General features: G+C 46.1%; 1 long non-coding RNA gene across 1 annotated transcript; it reads left to right on the top strand.

Annotated features, from left to right (window-relative positions):
- Positions 1 to 2,259: 2,259 nt before the first annotated feature.
- Positions 2,260 to 15,673, top strand: LOC116983544. Its single transcript, XR_004414733.1, has 3 exons — positions 2,260 to 2,270; positions 13,175 to 13,178; positions 15,509 to 15,673. It is a non-coding gene; the product is annotated as an uncharacterized LOC116983544 (long non-coding RNA).
- The last annotated feature ends 10,668 nt before the right edge of the window (positions 15,674 to 26,341 follow it).

Raw genomic sequence — 26,341 nt, 5'->3', positions numbered from 1 at the left:
TGCCCTGTTTAGACGTGATGTCAAATTCATTCTTGAACTCTCTTTGATCGGTTGATTGCAAGATACAGCAGAGAAGCAGGACCTTCAGCCTGTGGAATCACTGATCATCAATCACCCATTTGCATTAGTTTATTCTGTGCATTCTCCCTGTCTCTCCCCCTTATGAATTTACACACCTCTGTAAGATCATCCCTCATCCTCTTGCACGGCAAGGAATAAAATCCTAGCCTGCCGAACCGCACCCAAAGCTCAATGGTTCAATGGCCTTTAATTGGCATGTATGCACAGCATAATGAAATTATTTTGTACAACCCACAAGCCATCAAATTTTGGGCGGTCACGGTGGCACAGCGGTTGAGTTGCTGCCTTACAGCGAATGCAGCACCGGAGACGAGGGTTCGATCCCGACTACGGGTCCTGCCTGTACGTGTTTGTACGTTCTCCCCGTGACCTGCATGGGTTTTCTCCGAGATCTTCACTCTCATCCCACACTCCAAAGACATACAAGTTTGTAGGTTAATTGGCTTGGTAAATGTAAAAATTGTCCCTAGTGGGTGTAGGATGGTGTTAAAGTGCGGGGATCGCTGGTCGGTGCGTACCCAGTGGGCTGAAGGGCCTGTTTCCGCGCTGTATCTCTAAACTAAACTAAAAAAACTAAACACAGTCGCCATATTTTGGCGCTGTTTACAATGAAAAAGAAAAAGTCCAAAGTCCAACTGCAGTCCACATGCTGGAAGTACTGGAACCCCACCCAATCCAGGTAAGGCCCAGGCTGTTGAAGCCCCGCGACCCAACGACCCTCTTCTCGTCCGACCGCCTCTGTGTCCCAGGGACGCCTCCTGCAGCCGACCTTAAAGGCTGTGGAGGCAATACCCAATATCTCTCTTACCGGCACACTGTTCACATCCGTCGTTGCCAGCGGCTCTCTTTTCGACATTCCCTCTGTAGGTCATGTCATAAGGTTATAAGGGATAGGAGTAGAATTAGGCCATTCGGCCCATCAAGTCTACTCCGCCATTCAATCATGGCTGATCCATCTAAACCTCCTAACTCCAACCTCTGTCACCCGTACTAATCAAGAATCTGTCTATCTCTGCCTTAAAAATATCCACTGACTTGTCCTCCACAGCCGTCTGTTGGCAGCAGCCTGCCGGATCTTCATTCAATCCCTCAAGTTCTGACAACAATAATTGTGCAAAATAGTGCAAATAGGTGCTGGCTGTACGCAGTTTGTACGTTCTCCCTGTGACCGCGTGGGTTTTCTCCAAGATCTTCGGTTTCCTCCCACACTCCAAAGCCGTACAGGTCTTTAAAAAAATGGCTTGGTCTTTAAAAAAATGTTTTAAAATTTCCCTAGTGTGTGTAGTATAGTGTTAATGTGCGGGGATCGCTAGTGGGTGCGGATTCGGTGGGCTGAAGGGCCTGTTTCCATGCTGTATCTCTAAACTAAACTAAACGAAACTAAATATCCTCGTAAATCTAAATGCTGGAGGAAGCTGGACCAGCCTGAAGAAAAATGTGCATTTACAGGAAGAACGTGCAAACTCCAGCCAGACAGCACCTGAGATTATGATTCAACCTGGGTCACTGGGCTGTGAGGCAGAAGCTCTGCTAGCTGCAGGATTGTGCTCATCTATACACACATACATGCCATACAACCAAACAATAATAGTGCAAAAAATCAAAACCATTGCCCCCAAGTCTATGTAGTTCAGAGCTTATTTGGAGATTGTAGTGTTTAATAACCTGATAGCTGTAGGGAGAAAATTGTTCCTGAACCTGGACGTTACAGTTTTCAGGGTCCAATACCTTCTTCCCACTGACAGGAGTGAAATGAGTGTGTGGCCAGTGTGGTGTGGATCTCTGATGAAGCTGGCTGCATTTTTGTGGCAGCGATTCGTGTAAATCCCTTCGATGGTGGGGAGGTAATGGACTGGGCAGTGTTCACCACTTTTTTGCAGTCAAGTAACCAAACCAAGCCGTGATGCAACCAGTCTGCATGATCTCTACTGTACATCTGTAGAGGTTCAAGAGGCTCGTCTCTGACATACCGAATCTCCGCAATCTTCTTTATAATTGCATCAGCACGCTGGGTCCAGGAAAGAGCTTTGGAAATATGCATGCCCAGGAATTTGAAGCTTTTGACTCTTTCCTCCTATTGATAGAGCCAGGTTTGTGGGGCCTCGTCCTTCCTCTTCCAAAGTCCATAATCAATTCTTTGGTCTTGCTGACATTGAGAGCAAGGTTGTTGTGTTGGCACCATTTGGTCAGTTGACCGTTCTCCCTTCTATACTCTGACTCATCATTATCTGTAATCCGTCCAACAACTATCTCATGTTGTGGTTTCCATCCATGTTTGTCGTCTATATCTTTTGGCAATTGCATTAATATGCCGTTCTCCTGGAAGTTTTTCACTTCCCTCTTAAACGCTACCTATTGGTGTCCACATTTCCATTAGGGCTTGACTCCTGGCTCTTCAATGAATTTTGTTTCCACCTCACCAGCAAATTGAACATTGAAATAGCAGTGTGCCCTTTCCCAATCCGCAGAAGGATTTACTGATTAAAACAAACACTGAACCTCTCTGAAGCACTACATGTGTAGGTGTTGAATAGTAACTGCGACTGAGCTAACTGAAAGCCTTTAGAGTGCTTGAATCGGGGCAGTATTGGATGTAACGACACTCTTCAGGCTTAACAATTAACTCTAATTTGTGCTTGCTAAAATACAGTCAGTGATTGATTACCTGAATGGTGAACTATCTCTCCAGGCAGTTCCAATTTGCACATAAATCATATTTTCAATATTGCAAACTAGAGTAAATTAAATTAAAATGCACATATATTGTGAGCAAAATTGGCATTCTCAGAATATCATTTTGCTGCCATTTTATCCAGTAACTTACAACTAACAGGTTTTGGAAACCATTTATTTTAAAGGCCATTAGGCTCTAACTAAGAACAAGTTTATGAGCATTGTGACTCGTATTCCAAAGGAATAAGGATTACATGCAAAGAATGAAGGGGAGGTGTACAATAGTATAACAATATCATGGATAAAACACAAAGTGCTGAAGTAACCCAGCAGATCAGGCAGCATCTGTGGAGGGAATGATAGGCAATGTTTCAGGTTGCGACCCTTTTTCAGACTGGAGTTTCAAGAAGGGTCCTGACCCGAAATGTCGCCAGTCCATTCCTTCCACAGATGCTGCCTGACCCGATGAGTTACTCCAGCACTTTGTGTTTTACTCAAGCTTCCAGCATCTGCACTTCCTTGAGTCTCCAACATCTTGAATAAGAGGCTGGGCTAATTATCAGAGATGTGAGTCTGGGTTCTTTAGACTTTAGAGATACAACATGGAAACAGCCCTTCGGCCCAACGAGTCCGCGCCGACCTGCGATCACCCCAAACACTAGTTCTATCGGACACATTAGGGTCAATTTACAATTTACAGAAGCCAATTAACCAACAAATCTGTATGTCTTTGGAGTGTGGGAGGAAACCGGAGGAATCGGAGAAAACCCACGCAGTCACAGGGAGAACGTGCAAACTCTGCACAGACAGAGTTCGTAATCAGGATCGAACCCGGGTCTCTGGCACTGTAAGACAGCAACCTTGACCACGTGGGTTTTCTCCAGGTAGGTTCATTGGGGTTGGTAGAAATTGTAAACTGTCCCGAGTGTGTAGGACAGTGCTAGTGTATGGGACGATCGCTGGTCGGTGCGGACACGCTGGGCCGAAGGGCCAGTTTCTGCACTGTATCCCAAAAACTAGGAAAAGAACTCCACCGCTGCACCATTGTGCCATTCTATTTTGTAAGGGAATGGATCAGTTCTGAAATAGATGATTATGTTGCCATCAACCATCTCCCTCCATCCCATCCCCAATACTCCACCACACACTGTAGCACAAGGCTGGTATAATGGAAACAGTAAAAACCGGGGAAGGAGGTTATTTAATCTTTCCGTTATCTAACTGCATGGGATAAGAACAAACCAGAGATGCACCCACTCTGCACCACCAACTTATCTTCATACAATTCACCTACAGACCTGCGTAACTGTGCGAGAGTAAACTTCAGGGACATTAGCCAACTGTATCTATTTATGGGCATCTGCGGCAATAATGAAATTATCAGACACCACTCCAATGACTTAATATTTAAAGGCAATGGGCTAAGGTGAGCCATCAAGTAGCTAAACAGCCTTACCAGTTGAATTAGTTATAATGAGCATACTTCAGACTTGGAACTCATCTTCCCATCTATGAAGACGCAAGAACCTGCAGATGCTGACATCTTGAGCAAACATCACAGTGCTTGAGGAACTCAGCGGGGGCAGGTAGCATCTGTGGAGGGAATGGACATGATGCTTTGAGTCTGGGACCTCTTCGGACAGAAGGAGGGTCCCGATCCTAAACGTCATCTGTCCATACCCTGAACCAATTCTGCCTGACTCATGGAGTTTAGATTGATTGAAAGATACACCGAGTCCATGCTGGCCGTCGATCACCCATTCACACTACTTCTATCCCACTTTCCCAGCCTCAATCTACACACTAGGGAAAATTTACAATGGCCAATTGACCTACAAATCCGTACGTATTTATGATGTGGGAGGAAACCGGAGCATCTGACAGAAACCCACACGGTTACAAGGAGAACAAGCAAACTCCACACAAACATACAGTTAATCTCAGGATTGAATCCGCTGCCGCTGTGATGTAGCAGCTCTACCAGCTGTGCCACTGTGCCACCCTTTAGTAGGATTAAGACGGTGTAATCCCACCTGATGTAGGTGTTTTGTTCCTTTCTAAATTGTAGTTTGTCGATTTTTTAACTAGTTAGAAATAATGAAATGGTTTAAAATGTTACTCGATATTTCTGGGTTAAAAGTGTCAAAGCACGGCTTGTGTTTTTCGGGGAATTTCAGTGGATATCTGGCAGGAAGAGATTGCTGTGACATCCCAGAGATAGGCCACAGGTTAACAAGACTAAATAAAAGCTAACTGGTATTGTTGAGGGAATATTTTATTTTGATGAGTGGGTGCAAATGGGGAATGGTGTATGATCTTGTTACAGCAACAGAGGGTGGTGGAGAAGATGCTTTACATGCTTGCCTTTAGTCAGAGGGTGGTGAATCTGTGGAATTCTTTGCCACTGAAGGCTGTGGAGGCCAAGTCGTGGATATTTTTAAGGCAGAGACAGATTGATTCTTGATTAGTACGAGTGTCAGAGGTTATGGGGAGAAGGCAGGAGAATGGGGTTAGGAGGGTGAGATAGATCGGCCATGACTGAATGGCGGAGTAGACTTGATGGGCTGAATGGATTAATTCTATTCCTATCACATTACCTTATGACCTTTGGTTAGGGCACTGAGTCAAGGAGTTGTGATGTCACATTGCAACTGTACAAGTTTGGAGATGGATGCTGTCAAGCTGGAAAGGGTGCAGAGAAGGTTTACGAGGATGTTGCCAGTGATCGAGGGCCTGAGCTATAGGGAGAGGTTGAGCAGGCTTGGACTTTATTCCATGGAGCACAGCAGGATGACAGGTGATCTTGTAGAGGTGTATAAAATCTTGAGAGGAATAGATCAGGTAGATGCGCAGTCTTTTTCCCAGAGTAAAGGTATCAAAAAGCAGGGGACACAGGTTTACGGTGAGGAGGAGGGAGGTGGGGGTGTGGAGGCGGAGCTGCCGGAGGAGGTAGTTGAGGCAGGTCCTATCATAACATTTAAGAGACATTTGGACAGGTTCATGAATATGATAGGTTTAAAGGGATATTGGCCAAACGCAGGCAGGTGGACCAGTGTAGATGGGACATGTAGGTCGGCGTGGGCACGTTGGGCTGAAGGGCCTAAGTTATATCTAAGGGCCGATGACTCTATGTTATATGTGAGCCCAGACTTGCAATATTGCGTCTGGTTCTGGTCACCCTACTACAGAATCAACAAGTACCCATGTTTATACTATCCCACCTCTCCCCACATACTCTTCAGGTTCCCTCCCCTCCCTAAATTCTACACCTGCCTCACACATTATGGGCAATACACAGTGGCCATTTAACCTACCAACATTCACACCTTTGGGATGTGGGAGGAAATCTGGGAACCCAAAGGAAACCTACCTTGTCACAGGAAGAACATGCAAACTCCACACAGGCAGCAGCAGAAATTAGGATTGAACCTTTAGTTTAGTGTGGAGGTACAGCATGGAAACAGACTCTTCAGCCCACCATGTGTGCACCGACCAGCAATCCCCGTACACTAACACTATCCTACACACACTTGGGAACAAGTTACAATTTCTCCAAGCCAATTAACCTACTAACCTGTTCGTCTTTGGACTGAGGGAGGAAATTAGATATCACAGGGAACACCCACACAAGTCACGGGGAGAACGTACAAACGCCGTACACAAAGGCACCCATAGTCATAGGTGGGCCGAAGGGCCTGTTTCCACGCTGACCACCAATCTAAACTAAACTAAATTGTCCACACTTTCCCTGAATGTTTCCAACTCCCCAGGAATTACCTCGTTCATTGTTTCTAAGGCCATTGTTTCTAAGGCATTGTTTCTAAGGCCCTTTTAAAAGGCCCCAGTTAAGACCCATTGCTCAAATATTCTTTTAGTTGTTGTGTTTACGCACATTCAGGGTATTTTTAATTCCGCAGTTGAAGGCCTTGCTCTCCCTCGTTCATCACGGTTGTCATGGTTACCTCTTAGCCTTTACTCTCCTGTTTTGCAACATGTCCTTTTCTTTATGAATGGCAGTTCTTTTAGTGTATTGCTTCTAATTGCATTCTTGCCGACGCTCATAGCTAAGGACCCCATTTAAAGGCAGTCAAGCCACATATTAATCTACAAAGGTGAATGTCAGGCCAGTTGCTGAATCAGTGCTGTTCAGTCAATGCTGTCAGAAGAAATGTTGGTGAGTGAGTGTATGCTTGATGTGCTTTTCTTCCAGTCTACTTGTACAATAAGTTGCGGGAGTCCATTCAGCCCAGAGATCCTGTGCTGGGTGGCCCTTCATCTAAAGGAACTTCCAACTCAGCAGCAAATTCATAGACACAGAGCAAAAACAAAGTGTTGCAAGAACTCTCCTCTGTGACTTCCCTGGAAGGAAGGCACAATGGCTCAGCTGGTGGAGCTGCTACCTCACAGCACCAGGGACCCGGGTTCAATCCTGACCTTGGGTGCTCTCTGTGTGGAGTTTGCGTGTTCTCCCTGATGGTTTTCCTCCAGATGCTTTGGTTTTCACCCACACCCCAAGACGGTCTGTTTTGTAGGTCAACTGGGCGCAGTCAATTTTCCCTAGAGCAAAGAAATAACATCGAACTAGTGTGAACCGGTGATCGCTGGTCGGCGGGGACTTGGTGGGCTGAAGGGCCCGCTTCCCTGCTGTATCTTTCAACCAATCTAGAGACCTTGAAGTATTGGGTAGAGCCACAGGTTCGGGGTAGACTTCCAGGACTTTGACCTGATGGGGGTGAAGCTCTGACAATATAATTCCAAGTCAGGGTGGGTCTGTGGACTGGAGGGCAGCTTCCTGTTTCATTTTCCTTACAAGGAGATTTTATTCCAATGATCACAGTAACAAAGTACTGGAAAGATCAAATCTGTCCAGCAATTTGCAAACATCAATTAATCAATCATCAGGTTACGACATTATCATCCTTTTCCATTATGTACTCAACCCCCTCTCCCGTTGTGACCAGCGTTCATGGAAGGCCTCCAATACCCCTGTGGACACCATGTGTTCTCTCTCCAGGGTCACACGTGCACGAGCGTAGGCCCAGACCAGGGGCAGGCAGTCGACTTGGGCCGAACCCTGGACTGCCTGCTGCCTGTACCCGTGAATGACCATCTTGGCCAGGCTGCACTTCCATTTAGATGGCGTTCCCATCCTTTTGCTGGCATCTTGAGCAAAACACAAAGTGTTGGAGGAACTCAGCGGGTCAGGCAGCGTCCATGGAGGCATTGGCAGGCACCATTTTGAGTCTGGACCCTTCTTCAGAATACTGACCCGTCAAGTTCTTCCAACATTTGCCATTTTGCTAGAGTGTATGAAGAAGGGTCCCGATCCAAAATATCATCCATCCATTGCCTCCACAGATGCTGCCTGACCCATTGAGTTCCTCGAGCACTTTGTATTTTACTCAAGCTTCCAGCATCTGCTCAGGGATCTAAAGAAGTGTTCCGACCCAAAACATCGCCTGCTCATTCCCTCCACAGAGGCTGCCTGACCCATTGTTACTCCAGCACTTTGTGTTTTTTTCCCCATTCTTTTGTTGCCTTTGTCTTTCTAGCTGGTAGAGTTATGTAGGGAGGAACTGCAGATGCTGATTCATACCGAGACACAGTGAAAAGCTTTTGTTGCGTGCTAACCTGAATGTAAAAAATATTGCGCTATATGTTGAAGAAAATGGGGGCACAAGGAACTGCAGATGATGGAATTTTTAGATAAACACAAAGTGCTGAGTTGGATTTGAGTTTGAGTTTAGTTTAGTGTACCGAGTTACAGTGAAAAGCTTTTGTTACGTGCTAACCAGTCAGCGGAAAGACTATACATGATTACAATCAAGCCATCCACAGTGTACAGATACACAACAAAGGGAATAACATGAATAACGTTGAGCGCAAGATAAAGTCCAGTAAAGACCGATCAAAGATAGTTCCAGGGTCTACAATGAGGTAGATGGTAGCTCAGGACCACTCTCTAGTTGTTGGTAGGATGGTTCAGTTGCCTGATAGCATCTGGGAAGAAACACGCCCTGAATATGGAAGTGTACGTTTTCACACTTCTGTATCTCTTGCCTGATGGAAGAGGGGATGAGAGGGCGGCATCCCCTTGCTGGCGGTCTTGCCGAGACAGCGTGAGGTGTAAATGGAGTCAATGAAATGGAGGTTGGTTTGGAGCAAGGCATCAGTGATTACCATTCAAAACTAATCCCTTTGTGGTGAAGGTCATTTGAATGTCAACAAGGGGTGCGAAAGTTTCCATGGAGATGCAATTATTTATTTTCCAAATTAAATTTAAGCAGTAAACTGACTGTTGGTGTTGCACTGCTATTTGTTGAAAGTGCACTTGGCGACAAAGCATTAAAAATCCTATTTGCATAATTGTGCACCTTGGAAGCTGAAATGGTGATAAAAGGATGTAATTTTTAAAACAGGCTGGACTGAAAGCCAATGGAGGTCAATGGATATTAAGTGGAAACTAGGCACATTACATTGAAAACGATTCAGTCAGCATTACCTGCGTAAGGTTGATTTCAAATAGTTTGATCAATATTCCCTACCCAATCCTGTCTTTGGAAAATGGACGATGGATGTCTGGAAGGGTTATATTATATTTCCCAATGGCAGAGAAGTAGTCTATTTGGTCCATCAATTCTATACCAGTTATTAGAGCAATCCTAGTCCCCTATTTTAGTTTTAGTTTAGAGATGCAGTGTGGTCTTTGAGTCCACACTGACCAGCAATTACCCCATAAACTAGCTCTATCCTGCACACTAGGGTCAATTTTACAGAAGCCAATTAACCTACAAAACTGCACGTCTTTGGAATGTGGGAGGAGACCAGGGCACCCGGAGAAAACCCACGTGCAAGCTCCGTGCAGACGGCACCCATAGTCAGGATCGAACCTGGTGCTCTGGTGCTGTAAGGCAGCAACTCTACCGCTGTGCCATTGTGCATACCTGTATTCTTTTCTCATGCATTGGGCCCTTTATCACGCCTAATTCTCCCACCAGCCACCTACACCAAATATGACTAATAGCCAAAGTGCCGAAGTAACTCAGTGGGTCAGGCAGCATCTCTGCATCATTGTGAAATATTGGCTCTAATATTGGATCATTCTCCGAGACTCCTCAGTTTCGAGGATTGATTACACTCTATCTCCCCACCCGTATATACAATCAAATGTTCTCTTAGACCTTTTACATTCCCAGTAATACAACTTTAGAATAATGTTTTAAATGGTGATAATTACTCAGTAGCTCAGCCAGCACCTGTTTCTCTCTTCACAGATGTTGCTTGACCTGATAAGTATTTCCAGGGATTTTCTGTTTTTTTATTTTTGACTGCAGTTTTTGAATGCAAGCCTGGACTGTAAAATCCTTTTCCTTAATTTAAATCTTGAAGTCATAGAGTCATACAGCGTGGAAACGGGCAGCTTTGGCCCAACTTGCCCACGCCGACCAACATGTCCCATCTACACTAGTCCCACCTGCCTGCGATTGGGACATATCCCTCCAAACCTGTCCTATCCATGTACCTGTCTAAATGTTTCTTTAATGTTTCGTAAAACCCTGCCTCAACTACCTCCTGCGGCAAAGACAATAACTCAGTGGGACAGGCAGTATCTTTGGAGAGAAGGAATGGGTGACGTTTCGGGTCCACACCCTTCCTGCAGACCGACCCAAAACGTCACCCATTGCTTCTCTCCAGAGATGCTGTTTCTCCCGCTGAGTTACTCCAGCTTATTGTGTCTATCTTCAGTTTAAACCAGCAGCTGCAGTTCCTTCCTACACATACCTCCTCTGGCAGTTTGTTTCATACACCTACCACTCTTAGTGTAAAAATAGTTGCTCCTCAGGTATCTATTATATCCTTCCCTCCTTAGCTTAAACCTATGTCCATTGGTTCTCGATTCACCTAATCTGGGTAAAATGTGCATTTACCCAATCTAGGTTCACCAGATTGATCCCTGGGATGGCGGGACTGTCATATGAGGAAAGACTGAAAAGACTAGGCATTCACTGGAGTTTAGAAGGATGAGGGGGATCTTATAGAAACATATAAAATTATAAAAGGACTGGGCAAGCTAGATGCAGGAAAAATGTTCCCAATGTTGGGCGAGTCCAGAACCAGGGGCCACAGTCTTAGAATAAAGGGGAAACCATTTGAGACTGAGGTGAGAAAAAACTTTTTCACCCAGAGAATTGTGAATTTGTGGAATTCCCTGCCACAGAGGGCAGTGGAGGCCAAGTCACTGGAGGGATTTAAGAGCGAGTTAGATAGAGCTCTAGCGGTTAGTTGAATCAAGGGATATGGGGAGAAGGCAGGCACGGGTTATTGTTTGGGGACGATCAGCCATAATCGCAATGAATGGCTCAAAGGGCCGAATTGCGTCCTCCTGCATCTATTTTCTATGTTTCTATGTTTCTATTCCTCAAGTCGATGAATCTTTCTAGTAAACTGATGCTGCATTCCTAATACTTTCTCCTGTGATATGCTGCCCAGAACATTTGATGTAGTTTGGTGGTTAAAGGTTGCAATTGGAAACCGGATAAAGGAAATCTCTTATTTTGGTCTCTAGCTCACTGCCCCAATTAGCATTAAATTGGCAGGATCTTATGAATATAATCAAATCCCTCAATGCATTGTTGAAGGCAAAAGACTGGCAGTGTTCAGCAGTGGAGAATGTGCTAAAGTGGCATTTTAAATTTGCCAAGATAGCTCAGAGATGACACTATCTCAAAATCAAGATCTGTCTCCACGAAGCTTCAGCTGTGTTGAGCGGCAGGCTAACTTGAAAGGATGCATCATTCCAGATCTCGCACTTCGCCCTCAGAGGCCCAGGTTTGATCCGAACTACGGGGACTGTCTGTACTGAGTTTGTACGTTCTACCTGTGACCACGTGGGTTTTCTCCAGGTTCACCGGTTTCCTCCCACAATCCAAAGACATGCAGGTTTGTAGGTTAATATGTTTCTGTAAAAATATGTAAATTGTCCTTTGTGTGTAGGATTGTACTAGTGTACGGGGTGATTGCTGGTTGGCACGCACACATTGGGCCGAAGGGCCTGTTTCCACACTGTGTCTCAGGCTTTGTAAAAGTTGAAAGTTTAAACTATTAAGAGAAAGCTGATGGACTTGTTCACTTAATAGGATTCATTTTACTAAGTCAAGAATGGGACAGGAATCTCCATCTAGAACTTCAACAGGAAAGAACCATTGTTTGCCAATTTAGACTTTAGAGATACAGTGCGGAAACAGGTCCTTTGGCCCACTAAGTCCACACCAACCAGCAAACAACCTGCACATTAATACTATCCTACACATTAGAGACAATTTTACAATTTTACCAAAGCCAATTAACCAGTACAGGAAGGAACTGCAGATGCTGGTTTTCGCTGAAAAAGGACACAAAATGCCAGAGTCAAACCCGGGTTTGTGCTGGAGTAACTCAGCGGGTCAGGCATCATCTCTGGGGAAAAGGAATAGTTGACGTTTCAGCTTGAGACCCTTCTTCAGAATCTGTCTATTCCTTTTCTCCAGAGATGCTGTCTGATCCACTGGCCCAGTGCGGCACTCCAGCATTTTGTCTCACCTACAAACCTGTACGTCTTTGGAGTGTGAGAGGAACTGAAGCACCCTGCTGCTGTGCCACTGTGTCACTCTCTACTATTGTGCCACTGTGCCACTCTCTATTGCTGCACCCCAATTTGTGACCCTGCCACCCCAATTTGAGCATCCTCTATCCCTCTCCAAGCCCGAGATAGCTTCAAACTCTAATCTACAGGATGCAGATGGTGCTGGTCAACTCCCTGCCTCTCTGAGAATCAATAGACCGGGATAGGATCACACATAGAAATAGCACCTGGTTTGCTCTCCACACTTGCTCCACTATTTATTCATTTTGGCCTTGGCTTCATTTCCCTGCTTATGTGCAGGCAGATAAGATTTGGTCTAGGCACCATGTTCAGCACAGAGATTGTGGGCTGAAGGACCTGTTCATATCATAGGATCATGCGATAGGAGTAGAATTAGGCCATTCGGCCCATCAGGTCTACTCCGCCATTCAATCATGGCTGATCTATCTCCCCCTCCAAACCCCATTCTCCTGCCTTCTCCCCATAACCTCTGACAGCCGTACTAATCAAGAATCAATCTCTACCTTAAATATATCCACTGACTTGCCCTCCACAGCCTTCTGTGGCAAAGAATTCCACAGATTCACCGCCAGATTATTCCGCTGTATTATTTTATGTTCTGTCTTCTAAGCCGATTCAGTGGCACGCTTGTCTTGTTATAGAAGCTTCACAGCATCAATGGTTCAATGGTGCTTTCTTTGTCATTTGCTTTATATGCAACTGTGCAGTGAAATTCTTTTTGCGTATATTACACATGCAGATGCCGCCATTTTTGGCGCTGTTATCCAAAGTCCAAAGTCCGGTCGGCCCTTGCGCTCGATGTACTGGAGCAGTTCCCGCGAACCGACGTCCCTCTCCTCTCTTCCCCCGGCCATTCAATCATGACTGACCTATCTCTCCGTCCTATCTGTCCCGGGTGCACCTCCTGCAGCTGACCTTGAAGGCGCTGGAGGCATTACTGTCCTTGCCCCTCCAAATTACCTGATCTATTCTGCAAATACGAGTGGAACAAAGGGATTAACTATTAATTAAAAAGCCTGCACAGTATCAAACCTGCTGTTCTTCTCTTGAAGCCAGTCAATATTAGAATTACAGTTCTGCCTGTCCCAGTATTTTTCACATTCACATTATTTCCGTAGGAAACCGCACTGGGCCAATCCTATAAATGAATGCCCCAGGGATTCCAATTATATATTAACACTGGTGCATTTGCTGGCGATCCAGACCCACTATTCACTTCTGTCAAGAGTCAAGAGAGAGTCAGGAGTGTTTAATTGTCACCTGTGACGAAAACGGGACAATGAGGCAAAAGACAATAACATTCTATTCCGTTATATCATTTGAATGAAAACTCGACGTGAATTTTATAACCTGAATTAAAATCACGCAGTGGTTTGGTGCATCACTACGTATTCTTCTGGTATATTTTAAAATTACACAGATGAAACCTACCGCCCATTACAGGCGGATCCAATCTCACAGCGCCACGCACCCAGGTTCAATCCTGACCTCAGGTGCTGTCCGGGTGGAGTTTGCACGTTCTCCCTGTGACTGCGTGGGTCTCCTTCAGCTACTCCGGTGTTCTCCCACACAAGACTTGCAGGTTTGTACATTAATTGGCCCTCTGTAAATTGCCCCTGGTGTGTAGGGAGTGAATGAGAAATTTGGATAACATAGAACTAATGCGAACAGGTCTTGTGTGATGGTCGATGCAGACCTGGTGGGCCAAAGGGCCTGTTTCCGTGCTGTATCTCCAGCCTAAACATTTACACAAGTCGTGTTCCATCAGTCTAAAGAAGGGTCCTGACCTGAAATGTTGCCTATCCATGTTCTCCAGAGATGCTGCCTGACCCGCTGAGTTACTCTAGCGGAAATGGAGGTGGTCGGCAGAGGAGAGGGGCGTTGGGTCTCTGGCCTGCAGCAGTCTGGGACCTACCTGGATCGGGGGCGCTCCGGTACTTCCACCACGTTGACTGGACTTGGGACTTTGGCCTGTTTTTGTCCTTCGATACGGTGCCAAAATATGGCGACTGTGCATATGTGGGTTGTGCAAAAGAATGTCACTGTGCTGTACATACATGACAATATAGAACCATTGAACCATTGAACATGGTGGCACGGTGGCACAGCAGAAAGGTTGCTGCCTTACAGCGCCAGAGAACCGGGTTCAATCCTGACCTTGGGTGCTGCCTGTACGGAGCTTGTATGTTCTCCCTGTGACCTGCGTGGGTTTTCTCCGGGTGCTCGGTTTTCCTCCCACACCCCAAAGGCGTATAGATTTGCAGGTTAATTGGCTTCGGTAAAAATTGAAAATTGTCCCAGGCGTGTAGGAATGTGCGAGTGTACAGAGTGCTCGCTGGTCGGCGCAGACATGGTGGGCCGAAGGGCCTCTTTCTGCACTGTATCTCTAAACTAATCTAAACTAAACTAAACTTAACATTGTACCATTTTGTGTTTTTTTTTTGTAAGCCAGCATCCTCAGTTCCTTGAGTGTCCACAAGTAGTGTGGGTGGGATTTTATTCCCCAGTATATTTGTGAGATCGTCCCAATTCTAGCTGGCACAGATATAGCGACTACAATATAATTCTTCAATTCCTGTTCGGATCTCGACTTGCAAAAGCATTTGCCTGCTTGCAATTCCCCACTCCTGTAACGGCACTAAAAGGATTTATCACATTGAAGGGAGAGTGAAGCACGTTGAACAATTTAAATAAACATATTCATAATATCAAGAAATTAAAATAATAACCTGAAATTGTGACAATGAATCAGAGCATAATAATCGTTGTTATTCACCACGCTGCTTAATGATGAGAGGGAAATTGTCTAATCAAGAGACAAAAAGTTATCCTATTTTAAAATAAGGTCACAGCAAAATTTGATTGTCACTAATGGCAGAACAGAATTAATTCAGCAAAAACAAAAGTGATTACTGGCATTCGCTGTAATAGAGGTTGGGGTGACTGTTTGGTCAGTATGCTTGGAATACAAGCAGGAGCTTTATTTTTGAGGCACTTATGGAGCAGTAAATTTTGTCATTCAGACTGACTTCCATTCTATCACAGATTTTTAGTTTGGAGCTGGAGCATGGAAACAGGCCCACCGAGCCCACGCTGACCATCGATCACCAGATCATACTACTTCTGTGTATTCCCACTTTCATATCCGCTCCCTTCACACTGGGGGCATTTTAGAGAGGCCGATCACCCTCCAAACCCGCATGTCCTTGAGATGTGGGAGGAAACCGGAACACCGGGAGTTAACCCACACAGTCACAGGGAGAACGTGCAAACCCCACACAGGCAGCATCTGATGTCAGGATCGAACCCGGGTCTCTGGCGCTGTGATTCTGTGCTATCACAGACTTTTAGTTTAGAGATACAGCATAGAAACAGGCCCTTCAACCCACCAAGTCCACGCCAACCATTGATCGACAGTTCATACTAGATCTATGTTATCCCACTTTCACATCCACAGCCGACACGTTTGTGGCAATTTTACGCAGGCCAATTAACCTCCAAACTCGCATGTGTTTGGGGTGTGGGAAGAAACTGGAGGAAACTCACACAGTCACAGGGAGTACATGCAAACTCCACACAGGCAGCATGCCCCACAGCACCAGAGACCCGGGATCGATCTTGATCTCGGGTGCTCTACTTTAAAATTGCCCCTAGTGTGTAGGGAGTAGATACAAAAGTGGGATAACACAGAACTAGCATGATCGATGGGCAGCATGGACTCAGTGGGCCAAAGGGCCTGTTTCCATGCTATATCTCTAAACTAAACTCTGAATTACAATGTGCCTCAGAATCAGCTTTGAAGGGGCAGTAAAGGACACAAAGTGCTGGAGTATCTCAGCGGGTCAGGCAGCATCTCTGGAGAACATGCACAGGGGGCGTTTCGGATCGAGACACTTCTTCAGGGGCAGTCTCCCTGTATCAGGTAACCATTATCCACTTCCATCAAGGAGCCCTTTGGTTTTCCATGGAAGGCATGGAATTTAATGCTATGTGTTTGTGGGAAGAAGACAGGCTGAATTTACTTGATGGCCTGATTTCAAGTCATCTCCTACAATGATCTGACAGCATAGTACTTAACATGTGTAGGAAAGAACTGCAGATGCTGGTTTAAATCGAAGGCAGACACAAAATGCTGGGGTTACTCAGCGGGTCAGGCAGCATCTCTGGAGAGAAGGAATGGGTGATGTTTCAGTCTGAAGAAGGGTCTCGACCCGAAGCGTCACCCATTCCTTCTCTCCAGAGATGCTGCCTGACCTGTTGAGTTACTCCAGCATTTTGTGTCCACCATAGTACTTAACTTACTGGGTTAACATTCAATGGCCTCAGCCATCAAAAAAGAGACATGTTCAAATCCTACCATCTGGGCAGTAAATCTGGAATTCAAAAAGCTTGCATCAATGAGGATAACCAGGATGTGAGCATATTATCCAAAAAGTACCATCACAGGAAGGCAATCTATGGGCTTTTTTGCTCTTGCCAATGTGTGTGTTCACACTCACCAACATGTTGGACTGTAGATGCTGGTTTACAGGATGGGACACCAAGTGTTGGAGTAATTCAGCAAGTCAGGCAGCCTCCATGGAGAAAGTGGATAAGCCATATGTCGGGTCGGGACCCTTCTTCAGATGGGTCATCTGAAGAAAGTCAAGAGTCAAGATTATTTTAATGTCATATCTCCTGAAACGGAACAATGAAATTCCTAGATGCAGCAGCACAACAAATCAGTTCAGTATACATATACATACATATATATTTTACAGGCCCTGAGCCATCAAACGCTCAGCACACATAAACCCAATAATTCCCAGGATCATTCTACTAAACCTTCTCTGGACCCTCTCCAACGCCAGCACATCCTTCCTCAGATATGGGGCCAAAAAACTGCTCACCATATTCCAAATGCGTCCTGACCAGTGCCTTGTAATGCTGACGCTTTATGTTCCTGCTTTTATATTCTAGTCCTCAAAATGAATGCTAACATTGCATTTGCCTTCCTTGCCACCGATTCAACCTGCAAATTAACCTTTTGGAAATCCCAAGTCCCTTTGCGCCTCCGATTTCTGAATCCTTTCCCTTTTTAGAAAATATAGCCTACACCTTTATTCCTAGTACAAAAGTGCATGATTGTACAGCTTGCTATGCTGTATTCCATCTACTGCTTCTTTCCCAAACTGTTCGTCCTTCTGCAGACTCCCTGCTTTCTCATCCACCACCTTGAGCCTAGCTTGTTTTCTCTCTTTCCCAGTACTAATTGAAGCAACAGCCAAGAGACTGAGGAAATTTTGCACATCTCCGGTGACTCTAACAAATTTCTATAGATGCAGTATAGAATGCATACTGTCAGGAGCGTCACAGCTTGGTTTGGGAACAGCTCTGCCCGACACGTCAAGAGATTGCAGAGAGTCGTGGATGTTGCCCAGTCCATTACACAGACCAGACTCCCCACCATTGACCTGCTCTACACTTCACGCTGCCTCAAAAACAGTCAATATAATCAAAGACTTATCCCACCCAGTAATTCCTATTTCTCCCTCCTCCGATCGTGCAGAAGATACGGAAACATGAAAGTGCACACCACCAGTCTCAGGAACAGCTTCTTGCCCACTGTTATGAGGCTTGTGAACTGGTTCTTCCACAAGTTGGGGTACTGTTCGATTCACCTCTACTCTATTGCGGACATTGGACTTTGTCTCTGGAACTCCGGCACGGTGGCGCAGCGGCAGAGTTGCTGCCTTACAGTGCTTGCAGCGCTGGAGACCCGGGTTCGATCCCGACTACGGGTGCCGTTTGTACGTTCTCCGCGTGACTGCGTCGGTTTTCTCCGAAATCTTCGGTTGCCACCCACACTCCAAAGACGTCCAGGTTTGTAGGTTAATTGGCTTGGTATGAATGTAAAATTGTCCCTAGAGTGTGTAGGATAGTGTTAGTGTGTTGGGATCGCGGGTTGGCGTGGACTCAGCGTGGTCTCGGGCCTGTTTCCGCGCTGTATCTCTAAACTAAACTAAACTCAACTGGTGCACAACAATGCTGAGAATTATATTCTGCACTCTCTCTATTGTACTTGAGTTTGGCTTGATTGTACGTATGCATAGTTTTATCTGATTTGATTTGATTGGATAACATGGCAAAGATTTTCACAGAAGATAGACACAAAAAGCTGGAGTAAGGCACGACAGTAGTACAGGCAGCATCTCTGGAAAGAAGGTATAGGTGACCTTTCGGGTCGAGACCCTTCTTCAGACCAATTTTCACTGTACCTTGGCACACGTGACAATAATAATCAATAACCCTAATCTTAAAATGTCCTGGAACTAAAACGAGAATAGCTGTTTCCCTTTCCACAGATGCCGCTTGATCTTCTGAGAGTTTTGAGCATTTTCTGCTTTATTTCTAATGTCATGGTACAATTTGAAGAAAGATGCTACCCTGATCAAAATTCCTCCTTCAAATGCCACCACCAGGAACATTCATCTTCTATGCTGTTTGAGATATTTCTGGCTATTGAATGTGCCTATACAACAAATGGCAATGCTTTAAAAATTAATGAATTGTGAATCGTTTTGAGGTGTCCTGAGAATTGATGAGGAGCTGTTTCACGGCAATTCATTCCTCCCTCCTAACAATGCAGCCTCTGAACGTTTGCAGACTTAACCCTTTCTCAAACGAGCGTGATCCACTGATACATCATTGAACAATTAAAGCAAGGTGTATTGAACACCTATGCTCAGTACACTATGTGACCTCCTGGTTACCAAATCTTTTAACTCCCTCTCCCATTCCCATACTGACCTTTCTGTCCTGGGTCTCCTCCATTGTCAGAGTGAGGCCCAACGCGAATTGGAGGAACAGCACCTCATATTTCGCTTGGGCAGCTTACGGTGTGAATTTGATTTCCCTGATTTCTAGTAGCCCTTGCATTCCCTCTCTCTCCATCCCTCCCCCACCCTCGTCTTCACTGCTCGTTTCACTGTCCGCATCCCTTCGTTTTCACCTCCTCCTCCTCCTCCTCAGCCAACAATGGACTGTTGTCTACAGGTGTCGTCTGCTTTGTGCTGTACCTTTTCATTCTTTCCCTCTCCCCTCACTCTCAGTCTGAAGAAGGGTCGCGACCCGAAACGCCACCTATTCATTCTCGCCTGTGATGCTGCCTGGCCCGCTGAGCTACTCCACTTTTTTCATGTCTATCTGCATTGTCAAAGATATTTCGTTTTTAAAAATGTTAGTCATTTAGTCATGGGGTGTAGTTGTGGCTGGCAAGGCCAGTATTTAATGGCCACTCTTAATTTCCCTTGAACTCAATGCAGTCTGGTTATTGAATGTGAAAACCAATTTAAGGAGATTTACTGTTGTGCCACAAGACATGGCTATCAATTATCTTTGCTCACTAGTTAGCTTGTTGCACATTATATTGACTTGAGGACTCGTTTAATGCACCACTTGAGGCTCGGACTCACAAATTAGGGACCAGGAGACAGACATGAGTGTGGTATAGTCATTTGAAGATGTGGATGTTTACATCACACAGTCAGAAAACTCACACCGGCCCTATCAAAGAAAATCCCAATCTGACAATTTAAAGTTTGGATGAAGGGCTGCGGGCAGCGAGAGAGAGAGAAGTTAATTAAAATGACAGGCCCAACATAAGCGGTCTATTAAAAATCAAACATTGCCTATTATGCTGAATTTCAGCATCCTTTTCTTCCTGCTTGTATCTGTTCTCTCATTGCTATGCTGCTGCCAGCTTTATTTTTTTGCACGAAAAAACAGTATTGTGAATCAAGCAATTTATAGTGCAGCACAGAAGGTGCTTTGAGCACAGCTTCAATCCAAATTAACAGCTACTTTGAATTAAGTGAACTTGAATTAAGTAGAACAGATTGTAGCAATTTTCGTTTTATTACAGGTTGCTGATGGAAATCAGAGAACCTGGGCCAGACATTCCGTTTTCTCCCTGCTCCTGTCTGGCAGAAGTTTGAAAGCGCACACCACCAGATTCAGAAACAGCTTCTTTCCCCTCTGTTCTCAGGTTCCTGTGTAGTGCTTCCATAAGCCAGGGTGCTGTCTACAGATTCGATTAACCTCTAGCCCTTTGCAGACATTGGAGTCTGTCTATGGAACTGATACATCACAATGCGGAGAACTATATTCCGCACTCTGTATCTTCCCCTGTGCTCTGCCTCTTCCCCTCCGCTTCCCCTCTGCGTTACCTAACACTTCTAGGTGATATGTGAAAGAAGCATCTGCACTTGCTGGTTTAAACTGAAGATAGACACAAAAAATGCTGGAGTAACTCAGCGGGACAGGCAGCATCTCTGGAGAGAAGGGATGGGTGACGTTTCGGGTCAGGACCCTTCTTCCTCAGTCTGTTGAAGGGTCTCGACCTGAAACGTCACCCATTCCTTCTCCCCAGCGATGCTGCCTGTCCCGTTGAGTTACACCAGCTTTTTGTGTCTACCTCTAGGTGATACCCAGATCTGACTTCACCAGGAGGTGGTGAAGCTCCTATACTCTCAAGATGACACCCCAGCCAGGCAACTCTCCGCGTGCTGGTCCCAGAAGTGGATCTGCAACCACTCATTGCAATCGCTCCACTCTGTTAAACCTCTACTCCAACTGCTTATTCCATTTATCGTGTATCTATACACAGTGGATTGTAATCATGTAGTGGCTTTTCACTAACTAGTGGAGTATAAGATCATGAGGAGAATAAATAGGGTCAATGCAGAGTCTTTTACCCGGAATAGGGAAATCAAGTACCAGAATACATAGGTTGAAGGTGAGGATTTAAAAAGATTTAATAGGAAACTGAGGGGCAACTTTTTTACACAAAGGGTGATAGGTATATGAAACGAGCTGCTGGAAGCTCTATCACAAGGTACTATCACAACAATTTAAAAACATTTGAATAGGTATATGGATAGGATAGGTTTGGTGGGATGTGGGCCCAAACGCAGGCAGGTGGGACGAGTGTAGATGGTGCATGCTGGTCAGCATGGGCAGGTTGGGCCGAATAGCCTGTTTCCACATTGTATGACTCTAAGACTCAACAGTGATAGGAAAAGCCTACACCAAGTATTCACTGCTGTTTACAAGGAAATAGGCACAATTTTATACCACGAGAACTAGCTTTTTATCATATAAAGCAAAACACACAGTGCTGGAGTAATTCAGCGGGTCAGGCAGCATCTGTGTATAAAATTAAACAATTCACATTGAAGGTAAACAAAATGCTGGAGAAACTCAGCGGGTGAGGCAGCATCAATGGAGAGAAGGAATAGGCGGCGTTTCGGGTCGAGACCCTTCTTCAGACTGAGCCTCTCACATTGAGTTCACTAGACAGGCACTTGATGGTCCTCAGTAAGTCAATTAATAGAACTGAGCTCAGCAGAAGGAAGGTGATCAAGTCTAGCAACAATATAAAATGACTTGTGGATCAAACATGCACGAGGGGAGCAGAAACTGCAGCAAGCACATCAATCCCTAATGAAATAAAATGGTTCTGCTATTATTTGCTGTAAATGGCCTCATTACACGAGCAATCCAACTAGCATTCAGTTCATTATCCCGATTGTTATACTATAAAAACATCATTTAAACATGAGCTGATAACTGCAAGTAACAAATGTGTCAGGCAATAACCATTTAACATTTTTACGCAAAGGGTGGTAGGTCTATGAAACGAGCTGCTGGAAGCTCTATCGCAAGATCTACAAGTCATTTTTATTGTTGGAAGACTTGATCACCTTCCTTCTGCTGAGCTCAGTTCTATTGATTGACTTACTGAGGACCATCAAGTGCCTATCTGGTGAACTCAATGTGAATTGTGTAATTTTCTACACAGATGCTGCCTGACCTGCTGAGTTACTCCAGCACTGTGTGTTTTGATTTATATAATAAAAAGCTAGTTCTCATGATATCGAATTGTGCCTTTTTCAACTAGACATTCAACGTCATAATCATTGTCAAATCCTCTCCCATCAACATCGACAAATACCTGGAGCTGTCTCACTACAAATGAAGATAGACACAAAATGCTGGAGTAACTCAACGGTTGAGGCAGCATCTATGGAGAAAAGAATAGGTGACGTTTCGGGTCGAGACCCTTTGTCTCAGGCTGAAGAAGGCTCCAGTCGTGAAACGTCACCTGTTCCTTTTCTCCAGAGAAGCTGCCTGAGCCGCTGAGTTACTCCAACATTTTGTGTCTATCTTCAGTGTAAACCGGCATCTGCAGTTCCTTCCTACACTTCATTGCAAATAAATCTGTTTCCACTGTAGTGTGTATTCAGATAAGAGCCTTTAGTTATTAGACACGTTGATAGGCATTGTAGATCAGAAATCACAAAAGGGCAGCACAGTGGCACAGCTGATAGCTCCGCTACCTCGCAGTGCCAGAAGCCTATTTTCAATCCTGACCTTGGGTGCTGTCTGTGTGGAGTTTGCCTGTTCTCCATGATTTTCCTCCGGGCGCTCCAGTTTCCTCTCACATTCCAAAGACATAACAAGGTTAATTGGCCTCTGTAAATTGTCCCAGTGTGCAGGGAGTGGATGTGAATGTGGGATAATTTGGAACTAGTGTGAACGGGTGATCGATGGTCGGCGTGTGCTAAAGGGCCTGTTTCCATGCTGCATCTATGAGTCAATTCCGTAAATTGCCCCTAGTATGTAGGGAGTGGATGTGAAAGTGGGATAACTCAAAACTAGTGTGAATGGGTGATCAATGTTTGCTGTACAATGTTTCCATCTGTATCTCTACACTAAATGGCTAATGAGTGACTGTGTTGATTTCTCTTTGTTAAACTGTGTACAATTGATAACAATGGAATTTGAACTGAAGATAACATTGTCAAATCTATAGTAAGTTGAATCAGTATATCTGGGAATGAGCCCCAGGCTTTAAATTGTTCTTGGTTTTGGTTTTAGTGGATATTTGCAGCGTGCCACGGGTTACATCTTAATGTTCAAATTCATGTAGTAAAGTAATTAAAAAATGCACTGTCGCGTCAACTAGTCACATCAGGATCTCAAGAGAATTTGCAATAAAAGGATGTAATTTAGAACCGTCATTACAAATGCAAACCAAGCTTTTGCCCAGGAATTGCCCCAGGCAATACTGACCGCATGATTTATGTGCATGCATTTCTCAGTGCATAATGAAATGTATCTGCATATGTACGTACTATTCACTCTGTCATTGCGTTCTTCTAAAAAAAATAATCATACATCGTACATCTTCTTTGAAACTCTTAAAGCTATTCCCTCAAGGGCAGTCACGGTGGCGCAGCGGTAGAATTCCTGCTTTACAGCGCTTACAGCGCGGGAGATTCAGGTTCGATCCCGACTACGGGTGCCATCTGTACGGAGTTTGTACGTTCTCCCCGTGATCACGTGGGTTTTCTCTAAGATATTCAGTTTCTTCCCACACTCCAAAGACTGACAGGTATGTAGGTTTGTATGTAGGTTAATTGGCTTGTTGTATGTGTCAATTGTCCCCAGTGTGTGTAGGATAGCATCAATGTGTTAATGTACGGGGATCGCTGGTCGCTGCAGACTTGGTGGGCCAAAGGGCTTGTTACCGCGCTCTATCTCTAAAATAAAATAAACTAGTATTGCCATTTCCACCCTGGGTAAAGGATTCTGACTGTCTACCCTATCTATGCCTTTCATAATTTAAAATATGTCTGGTCTCCTCTCAACGCGAATGAATGAATGAATGAATGAATAAGTTTATTGGCCAAGTATATACACATACAAGGAATTTGCCTTGGTGCTCCGCTCGCAAGTAACAACATGACATACAGTAATCTGTTTCCAGTAGTGGGGGAGTCTAGGATCAGAGGGCACAGACTCAGAATAAAATGATATGCCTTTAGAATGGAGATGATGAATGGGGGATGAATGTCTTTAGTCAGAGGGTGATGAATCTATGGAATACTAGACCAAGTGCAGACCCGTTGGGTCTGTTCCCCCAAACGTGCGGTTGTGAGGGGCGAGGCGGCATGCAGCGTCACACACTAACTATCCCCCCCCCCCCGCACTCACGCTAATTACCCCCCCTTGATATTATATTGATATTATTAATTTGCTCCTTTTACCCCATAACCACCCTATCTACTGACGCATAACCCCCAACTTGCAGTCACATCTAGAGAGGGGGGGGGGGGGGGGGGTAGAGAGTGAGGGCAGAGAGAGAAGGGGCAGATACAGAGACAGAGACACAGAGAGAGGGGCAAGAGGAATAGGGGGGTGGAGAGGAGGAGAAGAGGGAGGGTGGGTGAGGGGGGAAAGGTGGGGGTGGAGGGGAGGAGAGAGAGAGGGTGAGAGTGAGGGGGAGAGAGAGGGGGTGAGGGGGAGAGGTGGGGAGCAGGCAGGGGGAGGGAGTGTAGAGGGTGGAGGGAAGAAGGTAGGGGGTGTGGAGGGGAGGGGGTTTAGGGGAGGGTGGGGGAGTGGATGGAGGGGAGGAGGGGAGTGAGAGAGAGAGAGAGAGAGAGAGTGGGAGAGAGGGGGGGAGGAGAGAGGGGGAGGGGGGGAGAGAGAGAGAGAGAGAGGGGAGGGAGGGGGGAGAGGGGGGGAGCAGGGAGGGGGAGGGAGGGTGGAGGGAAGGGGTAGGGGTGTGTGAGGGGAAGGGAGGGGGTTTAGGGGAGGGACGGTGGGGAGGGGATGGAGGGGAGGAAGGAGAGAAAAAGAAGGGAGAGAGAGAGAGAGAGAGGGGGGGAGAGGAGAGGGGGGGAGAGGAGAGGGGGGGGGAGAGGAGAGGGGGGAGAGGAGAGGGGGGAGAGAGGAGAGGGGGGGAGAGGAGAGGGGGGGGAGAGAGGAGGGGGGGGGGAGAGGAGAGGGGGGGGGAGAGGAGAGGGGGGGGAGAGGAGGGGGGGGAGAGGAGAGGGGGGGGAGAGGAGAGGGGGGGGAGAGGAGAGGGGGGAGAGGAGGGAGGGGGAGAGGAGAGGGGGGGAGAGGAGGGAGGGGGAGAGGAGAGGGGGGGAGGAGAGGGGGAGAGGAGAGGGGGAGAGGAGAGGGGGGGGAGAGGAGAGGGGGGGAGAGGAGAGGGGGGGGAGAGGAGAGGGGGGGAGAGGAGAGGGGGGGAGAGGAGAGGGGGGGAGAGGAGAGGGGGGAGAGGAGAGGGGGGGAGAGGAGAGGGGGGGAGAGGAGAGGGGGGGAGAGGAGAGGGGGGGAGAGGAGAGGGGGGGAGAGGAGAGGGGGGGAGAGGAGAGGGGGGGAGAGGAGAGGGGGGGGGGGGTGGAGAGGGGGGGGGGGGAGAGAGGGAGAAAGAGAGAGGGATAGGGAGAGACAGGTGGAGAGAGAAAGAGAGTGCCTTTTTTACTCAACCCAAACCCAAACAACCATTTGCAGGCAATGCTATTTTATTTCAAACTATCTATATTTTCATTTTCAAACCAAATTAAGGGTGCTCACTGTGCTGTAGACATTTGTTCAGTATCATTCAGAGCTCAGAGTGACAGAGACTAATTGACAGAGCTCCAGCTTGCAGAGATTAATTGAGGCACACCACTTACTGGTTTTATAGTCCCTCCCCCTCCCACCAGCAGGAGCAGCAGAGAGAATGGGGAATTTTGTAAAAATATTAATATATCTGTCATTTTTCATCGACGGGAAAAATCCTCAGCACACATACGGCGGAGGGGGGCTCTGAGCGAGGTGGCCAAAAATGACGGCCGTAGGTGGCGGCGTTCTCTCGGAAATCGCAGCACAGATGGCCAAAACCGGTCAAGAACAGACTTTTAGTAATATAGATAGATGGATGGCTGTTGAGGCCAAGTCATTGGGTATTTTTATTGTTGAAATTGATAGTTTCTTGATTAGTAAGGGTGTCTTAGTGAGGGTGTCAGGGGTTACAGGGAGAAGGCAGGAGAGCAGGGGGTGGACGGCATGGTGGCACAGTAGTAGAGTTGCTACCTTACAGTGCCCTCAGCGCCAGAGACCCAGGTTCAG

This window comes from Amblyraja radiata, chromosome 18, assembly GCF_010909765.2.
Source record: "Amblyraja radiata isolate CabotCenter1 chromosome 18, sAmbRad1.1.pri, whole genome shotgun sequence".
In the NCBI taxonomy this organism is placed as follows: domain Eukaryota; kingdom Metazoa; phylum Chordata; class Chondrichthyes; order Rajiformes; family Rajidae; genus Amblyraja; species Amblyraja radiata.
Note: the sequence above shows the minus strand (reverse complement) of the source record. Positions and strands in the feature narration are given on the sequence as shown.